This window comes from Pararge aegeria, chromosome 16 (assembly GCF_905163445.1).
Source record: "Pararge aegeria chromosome 16, ilParAegt1.1, whole genome shotgun sequence".
In the NCBI taxonomy this organism is placed as follows: domain Eukaryota; kingdom Metazoa; phylum Arthropoda; class Insecta; order Lepidoptera; family Nymphalidae; genus Pararge; species Pararge aegeria.
Genome location: NC_053195.1, coordinates 1,189,328 through 1,200,056, shown reverse-complemented (window position 1 = coordinate 1,200,056; position 10,729 = coordinate 1,189,328). Strand labels below are relative to the sequence as shown.

At 33.7% G+C, this 10,729-nt stretch overlaps 1 protein-coding gene across 1 annotated transcript in view; it reads left to right on the top strand.

The window, feature by feature from the left end:
* Positions 1-9,183: 9,183 nt before the first annotated feature.
* The window catches only part of LOC120630470 (knirps-related protein-like), a 121,261-nt gene continuing 119,715 nt past the window's right edge, over positions 9,184-10,729 (top strand). Inside the window, exon 1 of the mRNA XM_039899711.1 lies at positions 9,184-9,418. The gene's annotated coding sequence lies outside the window, so the exon portion shown is untranslated. The remainder of the gene's footprint in view (positions 9,419-10,729) is intronic.

Here is a 10,729-nt window from a genome sequence, read left to right as displayed (position 1 = left end):
CACTTCTTTGGATTTCTTAGAGCTCTATTTCTTTACAGCTTATTATGTTTTACAAATAACTGTCCCCTATAACATATGGTTAGGTTAATCCATCAGGTAATGATTTACTCGATAAGAACGCATGAAAAAACAGGAATGAACTTGCAGCTACCATCTTCCCCACTATCTATGATAAAAAATATTAGGTAAGTTGATTGCATAGGCATCTTATTATTGATATATGGGTTATAGTAATTAAATATATATAAATTAATGTATTTATAAATAAAAATAAAAATAAATAAATATTATTTTCTAAGTGTTTCTTTTTTGTTTCAACTTTAATTTTATTTTTATTTTCTGTTTAATTTAATTCCAAGTTGTGTACACATACTTTGGGTTGTAGCTTAGAACAAAACTTGTTATAACTTATATTTAGATCTACTTTTAGTTATTACCTGTTTTGTGCACCTAATAACAATAAACAAATAAAAAAATAAACAATACACACATCGCCACCTAGCCCCAAAGTAAGCGTAGCTTGTGTTATAGGTACTAAGATGACTGATGAATATTTTTATGAATAATATACATAAATACTTAGAAAATACATATAAACACCCAGACACTGAAAATGCTTATCACACAAACATTATCCAGTAGTGGGAATCGAACCCACGGCCTTGGGCTCAGAAAGCACGGTCGCGGCAAACCGAGCCAATCGGCCGTCAAATATATAAGTGATCTCAGCATATCGTTTTTGGGAAAGTGCAGAAAACCTTTGTGGGGCTGAGTATATGCTTTTATAACATGATACCGAAGGTAATATTAGATTTTCCATTAAATAAGTTTAAAGAATGTATAAAAACACTATTGTTTTTATTAAATGTGTTTTTATCATAATAATCATGATACCCATTACCGGTCCTCTACAGAGCACGGGTCTCCTCTTACATTGAGAAGGGGTTAAAGCCTGAGTCCACCACGCTGGCCCAGTGCGGATTGGTGGACTACACAAACCTTTGATAACATTATGGAGAACTCTCAGGCATGCTGGTTTCCTCACGATCTGGGGAGTGATCTTTAATTGCTTAAATAAAAAACGCACATAACTTACAAAAGTTAAAGCTTCGAGCCAGGGACCGTCCGTCCCACTGAAAGGAATTCTGCTTATTTTCTTCCGCTTTAGCTTTCCGCTCTTATTTTTTTATAGTTAATAATTGATGGGACAAGCTTTCCATCAAAAGGTTTATTCCCTTTGAAATACGTTTATTAATAAAATTAGATGTGTTAATGGCAAAAATAACCATGGTAGTAGTACTTCACCGGACAAGCTCTGTCACAAAAGGCTCCACCACTTTTAATTGCTTTTATGAGCACGTAGTAATATTTTAAAATATGTATATTTACCCTTTAATGACTGGGGATTTAATTTAATCTGTTCATATTTTTATTATTTAATTGTTTATATCAGATTTGTGTATTAAATAAAGATTGAAAAAAACAAACAAATATCTAGGCGAAAAAAATACTATCATTAATTCGCAGATTCTTTTTACATTAGGAGATATTGTCAACCGGAACTAGACCCCACTCCATCTGCTAAACCGCTCCCTAAAATTCCGATACGACACTTCGAGAAACCAATAAGAGGTGTAAGTGTCGCCTCTTATAACTTAAACGCTTTCCATTGAATGGTTCTGCCAAACAGAAATAAACAGTAGTAGGCATTACAAACCATGTTTTTTTTCCTGTACAAATTATCCCCTCAATGCAATCTCTAAGGTTGTGAGTAATGATGCAGTTTAAAATGTTAAAAAAAAACAACTCGTTAGGTTGTGGCATAAATATATTAAATACTTATATTATAATAAATACTCCGCGGCATCATACCAGAACGCAAAATGGCTTGGACGCACATCTCTTTCAGTAGAGTGAAGACCTTATAAACTGGAGAATTAGTCCTGTTGGGGTTTGAACCCAGGACATTCCACCAATAAGATAACAACACTCACCACTGCACCAGGGAGATCCACGACTCCAGAAGTTCATCATCTTCAAAATCGTTAAGTCGTTGGTCTATATTTACTTAGTTGAAACCAAATACATGTTAAAGTTTAAGTTAAAATAAAGTAGCTTATTGACCATGTAATTACGCTGGATAATAAAAAGGTTTAAAGTATAAAAAAAGTTCTGGCATTTATTTTAATTCTATTCATTTGAATATTTATAACACTTCAAATTTGGTTTGGTCTAATTTTCTTCACACTTCTTTTCAGGGTGCCAAGGTTGTTGAAATTAGAAAAACTGAGAAGAACTTTCCAAACTGTATTACCTATTTACCGTAGTTTGAGTGAAAATATTTATGAGATAATGATGAATGATATTTCTAAATGATTTGAGGGAGCTCTCTAAAGCTACATAACTTAAAATGCACTTGTTAAGATCATATAGCCAACAGCAAAACGGTCAATGCTATTTAAAAAGTTCGTGAGGCGTAACCCGTTATAAAATGACAACGGGCATATTTGCTATATGATATAACATAACACACGCATTGGCGACTTTTTTTTTCTACAGGTCAACGCACTTATCCATTCAAGCCCAAACGATTAACTAGTCAATCAAAAATTGTCTTTAGGTTACTTTAAATAAGGTGGGTATTCGAATGCGGGCAGGTGCATATTAATCAAATAACATCGTGTACATAAATCGAGGCAAGCTCCCTAAAGTATCATAGTATCGGATTAACAGGCCTTAAACGTAAGACCGATATCTGAAGTTGGATGTGTTAATTCAACTTGGAGAAGATGATAGGATTTTAGGGTTCCCTTAAGAGATACGCACGAACCTTTAAAGAAGTAAGCCATTATTCTGGAATAATCGACTTAGATGATTCGATAACTATTCAAAATAAAAATAGACTACAGACTATCCTTAATTTTTTTGGGTGAACCACGAGAAAAATATTTTAAGGTGTCATGATGTTAAGTTTAAGTGTATCTTAATAAAGAGACCTTTTCCAAAACGGTATTATTTCAGCTGATAATTATATACGTCGTAGAAGACTGTGTGAGATTTAAGTGAGTATTCTGATCTCGTAGTCTACAAAACGTCTATGAGATATTAATGGGAAACACTCAGGCATGCAGGTTTCCTCACGATGTTTTCCTTCACTTCAACCGAACATTTGCACCGGTAACACTGCTGCCCGTTACCAGTCAGATGAATTTGGAACATCTGGACAAAGAATGGTTGTACCGCCAGTGGCGTGCATAGAGGGTATGCACAGGGTATGCAGGTGATATAAAATGAAGAGTAATAATACAGTACGAGTTAAAAATACTTAAGGGTAGGTTTTTAAAACTCTTACAATGTCTATTTACAATGTTTATTTATTTATTTAAAAATCTGCATACTCTGTGCATACCACTGTATGCGCGCCACTGTTAATACCGCCATTGGTTGGTCGTCAGAGCCTCGTTGGTAAGTCGGCAGGGTGTACCACGGGCAGGTGAGGTTGACAGTTCCTTCACCGTTCAATATTTTAGCTGCTTAAATTAAAACGCACTTAACAACTTAACGAAGTCGAAGTCGTATCAAGTACCTGCTACTTCTTTCTTACAGTTACAGTTCTTACAGTTTTAAAGGGAACTCCTAATTAATATGGAATAATTCCCACTTAGCTCCAATATAGACCAATAAATATCAGAGGGGTCCGTTACTCAATACCACGGTATCTTGTAACGACGTACTTAGGTCCAGTCGACACAATAAATATGCTGCTGCAGTCAAACTAATAAATTTATTGTAAAATTAAGATGTATGAACGAGATCTAATCTCGCGCGGTGATTTATGTATTGAATAGATTTATTTTGTATAAAAAACGTATAGAATGCCGTCCCAACTAATGCGGCCTTCTTGTACTCCTTTTGGGATTTGAATTTTTAATACAATTTAAACTGTTTTAAATGTCTTCTTTAGACGACTTTTCTGGGGTACTGACAGCTTATGTTGTGCATTTTGTTGATAAATGTATGATGGATTATAGCTAGCTAATTTGACTATATAGATAGCCTATTGGTTAGGGCCTCCCTTTGGGGGGAAATCCCCGGCATTTTATGTAAGTAATGAACAAAAATATCGAGGTTTTCTGTAATAGGGTGAGAGTTGAATTCGTCACTTAATCGGTATTTCAATTGATGCAAACAATAAAAATAAAAAGAAGAAAATTAAAGAGATTATTTTTGACGATGTTAATAATATGGTTTTGTTTCAATTTTTCACTTTGGTACGGAACATCTTTTGTGCAAATTCAATTCAATTTGCTTTGCTGTTTTTTTTTTTTTTCGGCCACCACGCGTTATTTGGTGTTACGCGTTGAAGTCTTTTGAACGGAAAGAACAAAAGAATGAAATTCACTCTATTTTTACCAGATATCTCCCACACCGAGTCTAAGATGGTAGTGGGCTTACTTGTTAAAAGTAAGTCCACTACCATCTTAGACTGCATCAACTTATCTGGTGGTAATTGATGATACGGTCGAAGACAGTAATTCATTAATGTATGCAGTAGTGATATGGTCTTGACTGCAATCTAAACCCCGTGCAGTCACAGGCTAACACGTAGCTTAATAAAAATAAACAATTTTATAGACTCTCAAAGACAGTCTTAAAAATTGTTACGCATTGTAGTGTAGTGCATTAAAAATTTTAATAAATTACCTACTAACATAAAAGTAATATAATAATAATATCTATTTATTTGCAAAACTGTGGGTACACAACAAGAACACATTTCATTAAACAGACCCTTCACAATCGACTGTCACAGACAGTGTGCAAATGTTTATAAAAATAAAAAAAGTAAAAATATGAATTACATTACAATTTGAAGAATAAAAATACAATAATCAGAAATAAGTAATAATGGCATTTTAAATTAATTAGGCAAATAATACAGTTATAAAAGTTAACTAAGTAGGTATATTGATGTCACTAAGGTATTCTTTAACACTATAATAGTTTTATTATAGTATTTGCAATTCATTCCAACTCAAAAAATGGTTACAAGATTAGAACTTTTATATTGTGAATGATTTTTACAACAAAATGACATTTGTTACATTTGACCTATCACTATTTGACTTATAATGATTGAATTTTTACTATTCAATTATTGTTTCGTGTTATATTCTTCGCATGATGCTTAGATTTTGCACGTTAAGTATGGCAATAAACTATAACCTATTTTTTTTTATACGTAACAGCTTTAAAGCAATAAAGTATTTTGCAAATAAAGATATTCTATTCTATAAAAAAGACTAGTGCGAGAGAGCTAACTGACTCGTAAGAAATAACCCATTTTGTGTCAATAAAATGTAACAAAAGAACATCTGACGTCAGAGGATCCGAATAGCGGTCCGGTCCCTAAAAAAGTATAAAAACAAACCTTACCGTTCCAAACATTTAAGGGTCGCCACCATAAAGTTATTATAGTTACCGTTTTGCGCAAATCCAATTTCTTTTCATAGAATTGGAGTTCTTGCGTGTCGGTCGACTTTTGCCAATTTTTTTAAAAGCTTTATTTTAATATTCTTATACATAATGGGTGTTGATACTAATTGTTTAACGGGGGAATTTCTTTATTTGCACAATATTGTATATTGTTCTGTTGCTAGAGTTTTTATGAAGGATACTTTTGGAAGAAATTTTAATTGCCTTTCTTACAGATCCTTTTTTGTATGTAGTTGAAGCAGTTACCTATTACTTTTACGTTCTTTACTTGCAACTAAATACGAATGCGAGTGAGTAAATTCACTTTTTTAAACCTTAGTACTGCCATGCCGATATTCTTATGAAATGAAATGAGAAAGTTACAAATAGTACATCTTGGACCAAGCTCAAGTTCGATCGTGCATGGAGTACTGTTCCCATTTATGGGATGGCTCTGCCAAGTACCAGCTTGATGCCCTGTATTCGGTGGATCGCCGTGTTAGAAATTTCATCGGTGACCTAGCCAACATAACTTCAGAGTTTGGAACATCGTCGCAAGGTTGCCTGCCTTTCGGTATTCTATAGGATATATTTCGGAGAGTGTGCTCAAGAACTATTTGATCTAGTTCCCCCCTCGCCTTTTTACCATCGAACCGCGAGGCACAATAAGGATCTGCATCCCTACGTGGTCAATATACCGCGGACGCGTACGAAGCGTTTCGCATCTTCGTTTCTGATCCGCACCGCTAAGATCTGGAATGCCCTTCCAGCGTCCATTTTCCCCAGTGCCTACAATATAAGTACCTTCGAATCAAGAGTTAATAGGCATCTTCTAGGCAAGCGCGCTCCACCTTAGGCTGCATCATCGCATACCATCAGGTGTAATTGCAGTCAAGCGCTCGTCTATAAACTTAAAAAAAAAAACTTGTTTGTTACATACGCTAGGTAGTATGGTTATAAGAACTGTCTTGTACCTTTCCTTTAATTTCAATAAATGATCGAGAAGTACTACCATTGTGCTTATTTTTGCCGCAAAGCAGCATTGTTGCAAAGCTATGTTTCGGTCTGAAGGGCGTGGGTGCCGGTGTAATTACAGGCACACGATGTTTAACACCTTTGCCTTAGGTTGATGGACACAGGGCAACACATTGCAGGGCGTGTTCCTTGCATGCCCTCCAAAATGTCGCTCTGTTTATAAGTTCCGCTTGGTCCGCCAATTATATCTGTACAAATCTTTAATGGAATCATATCTATATCCTTGATACATATATTTTTTTGCTACATGTTTTCATTGTGATCATTTAGCATAGTTCAGCATAGATATATATATACTATATACTTTAGAAAATAGAATGTAGTTAATAGTTGTTGACGAGGAAGGTACGTGAAAACTGATTTCAGTTTATGTGCTACACCATTTCTATTAAACTTGTAAACTTCTTCGTATTTCCCAATTAACTTAATAAAATGAGCGAAGAAATTGATAAAATGTTAAAGTAATTTTAAAATTAAAGACAGACAATTCAATTAAATTCATTTGTAATAATTATATTTGAAAAACAACGCATGCGTGTTAAAATTCCATAATAAACTGCATGATCTTTGCCATCGTATTATAAATTACCCTATCGTTAACCACAATCAACTAATCCTGTTTCTTCAAATCATTTGTATGAACTTATTATGAATCGTAACATTAACAGCTCGATCAGTATGTGCATAAATTCAGTTCAATAGCAGAATAATATAATTTTTATTCAAATTGTATCTAGGTATTATTATGTTTATTATCACGATTGAACTTAGTTAAGGTGACGTACTTTAGATTATGGGCCGTGTAGTGACGATACACGTTGTCGCCGCCCCTCCGCTTCCCGTAGTAGTAACCGCGTTCTCCGTGCTACTACTGCGATATACTGCGATCTACTGCGATCAACAACCCGCCTTCCCAGCCTGGTAATAAAACCTCCCGTTGAGAGAAACGTTTATTAAATTCATTTTTATTTTCAGTGTTCTTAACAAGATCTTGCTAGTAGTTAAAAATTTTTACTGACATTGCGTATGGACTTTGCCTGTGGACTGCTAATTTTAAATGAGGGGCATTTCATTTATTTTTAGTTTTTTTCGCCGTAAACGCCATATTTTCCTTTCATTTTAATGTATAATTGGATAATTAGCAGATTAAAAGATATATATATACGAGTATATGGCATTCCCCGTAGGTACCTACTATCTGTCAAAATCACTCAGATAAATCTTACATTAATAACATACTTGTGTAGACATAATTATATCGTGGCGTGCATACTAGACCTACTAAAGTAGGTATCCTTTACCATTTCGTAGGATTTTAAAAGCTATTCAAAACAAACGCGGACAAAGTATCTGGCAAAAACGAATGGGCTTTAGGTACTTAATAACGAAGATACATTTAAACATATATTAGTAAATAATTTAAACATATATTAATAAATAACAAAGTAGGCGCTTATTGAACTTGCATGCATCGTTATGACTAAGTCAACTGGCATTTTATAGAATACAAAGAAAAAGGTTTCCCGTAGAACAGTGTTTAGGTTTCTAGTTGTTCCACAAAGATAGCCACTGCAATGCCACGTGGTGATAAGTGACGTTGCGGTAGGTATAAAATGGTAGCAATGTACCGTAGTCGGGCATCGTACAGAAACACTGAATCGCTAGGCGGCACGTCTTCGTAGGTAAAGTGATTACTAGCCAGAACCTCCCGCCCGACCAGACATTAAAAAATTACAAAGTGCCATTATCGGGGATCGAACCTAGGACCACCCACGTCAAACTAGAACGCTCAACAATGCGCCAGAAAGGCCTACAAAATACACTCAACAATTTCATAGTTTACATAATAAATTAAACTAGAAAAATCTTATTATATTATAATATATATAATCTAATAGCTACAAAATGAAAAGACGATGTTAGCAAGTTGTGAAATGTGAAATGTGACTTGATGTTGAATACATCAAACTTTTGTAAACCTTAAAACTGCGATGATTAGTAAAAAATATACTTATAATATAAAGAATATCATAGACGATAAAGGGCGTGTTTTAAACCCTTGTAGGTCATTAGTTGAAATTAAATAATTTCATCGTAAACTTAAAACTAAAGACATCAAGTCATATTAATGAAAAATATTTTGATTAAGGTTTCATAAGTGCCTGATACCTGTACAAGAATACAAAAAAATGAATATGATGCATTCCTTACATTATTTCGATTATCTCTAACAGTAGACAATCATTTAAATCCAAAAAAAGGTATAAAATTACGCGAAACCAAAAATTACTTCCTAATCCAAGCAGCGACTTCCGAAGCAACGGCAATAAAACATTGTAAGTCACTAAGCTTACTACAGTCTAACGTATTTCATTAATCCAGCCAAAGTTCACCCCCACCATCGCCACTTCATAACGCACAAGTGTTAGAGAACGAGAGGGCGATACTCATTATTAAATAAGAGTAAAAGAGCCAGCTCTAGAAATAGATGTTACGTTAGACTCACGCCCCGCCTACTCAGCGATCAGCTTTGCGTGTACACCTCCGAAGTCTTAAGGCATTCGTGCGCGCGCGCAGCCGAAGCAACACGTTTTATTGTCAAATTATGAACCCATTTTTCTGACACGTAAAATGAACCGTGAAAATATAAAAAATGAATACATTCCCACCCTGTTTCTAATGCTTATCTGACTAATTTTTGAAACTATCTGACACGTTTCTGACATATCTGGTACGGCTGTAGAGACGAAAGTGTATTCAGTTTACGTTTTCAGTTAGCGAGTAAATGAATTTCGAAAGTGACTGTGACATTTCTGAAAACTGTTTCAGTTGTGACCGTATTGACTTGTGAACTTAGTGAAGTGCCAGTGGGATTTGTTAAAGGCTAAACACACCAAAGATTTACAAGGTAAGTGGCATTTATAAGTTTTAATTACATTTTATATCCTAAGGGTACCGTTTAACATTTAAATATATATGAAACTGAAATCGTTAATTTAATCAAATGTTTTATAATATTTCAGTCAGTGTATGAATAAGAATATTGAGTTTAGAGTATTTATTGTAGTTTCGATGTGATAGTTATGGTCAAATGGGTAATAAATCAAATGTAATCTAGTGACAAAAGAATTCTCACTTGAGTACTGACCTATGTTTAGCTATTGTGTTGTAACGAGCTAATTAAATCGATCGTCTAAGTCAAAGGATAAATTAATTAAATTCAAGGACAAATGAATTAATATACATGGCTGCGCTTTAATAAAGTAGGTACGGAAGCTCTTCGACTAATAATATTTTTTTTAAAGCTGTACGCTTTTTAACCTACTTTGCACAGTTATAATATTATTTTATGTAATGTGATAAATAAAACGTGTATAATTTTATAATTATAACGATATGCGAGCCTGTTAATAGGATTCGTATAAATAAATATTTAAAAAGTATCTCAAAAGTGAAGAGACAAAGCGAAGAAAATATTATGAATCTTACTAACAGTTTATCTTTCTGAAATTTAACCTAGAGAAAATGTGGAGGTAATTTCCATCCAATAATAGTAATCTGTAAAATAATCATGTGTCTGAATGCAAGACATCTTTCCGGTTGTCCATCTATACGCTTCCTAGAGAAGAAGTTTTTACGCGATCTCTTTACAGGTACTTGAGTCACTACTTGCAAAAAGTTTACGTAAGTGTATCGCGTAGGTACGAATGTATATTACTCAAAGCAAATAATGGAACATAAAAAACGGTTATATATATGAACTCTTTAAATTAAAAGCTATTGAAAGTAAATCAATATCAGATATTTTAAATACTATTCATTTAATTTCGGACTGTTATTTCCTACCTAGGTAGTAAGTGAGTATAAGATAGCTACGTAGATTTCAGTCGGAAAGTTTAGTTTAACTGATAAATACTTAGAATTCTGTAATCCTTGTAATAATCGAAAACTTACTAACTTTTAAATTTGAGGTAGTTTTAGAACACTTCGTTTAATCCTTTGCATAACACGAGATACAATAAATTTAAATAATCTTACAGATAATAGCGCAAAAAGTAACGACAGCTTCAAAACTGTTCTAAATATAAATATCGCATTATAAAATGATTCTAACAAGTCGTGCGTTATAAGTGCATATTTGAGGTTTTTTTTATTATATAATTCAAAAATTAAACATGAGAAGGTCACCATTTATATAACAATTAGTACAATAAAAAGT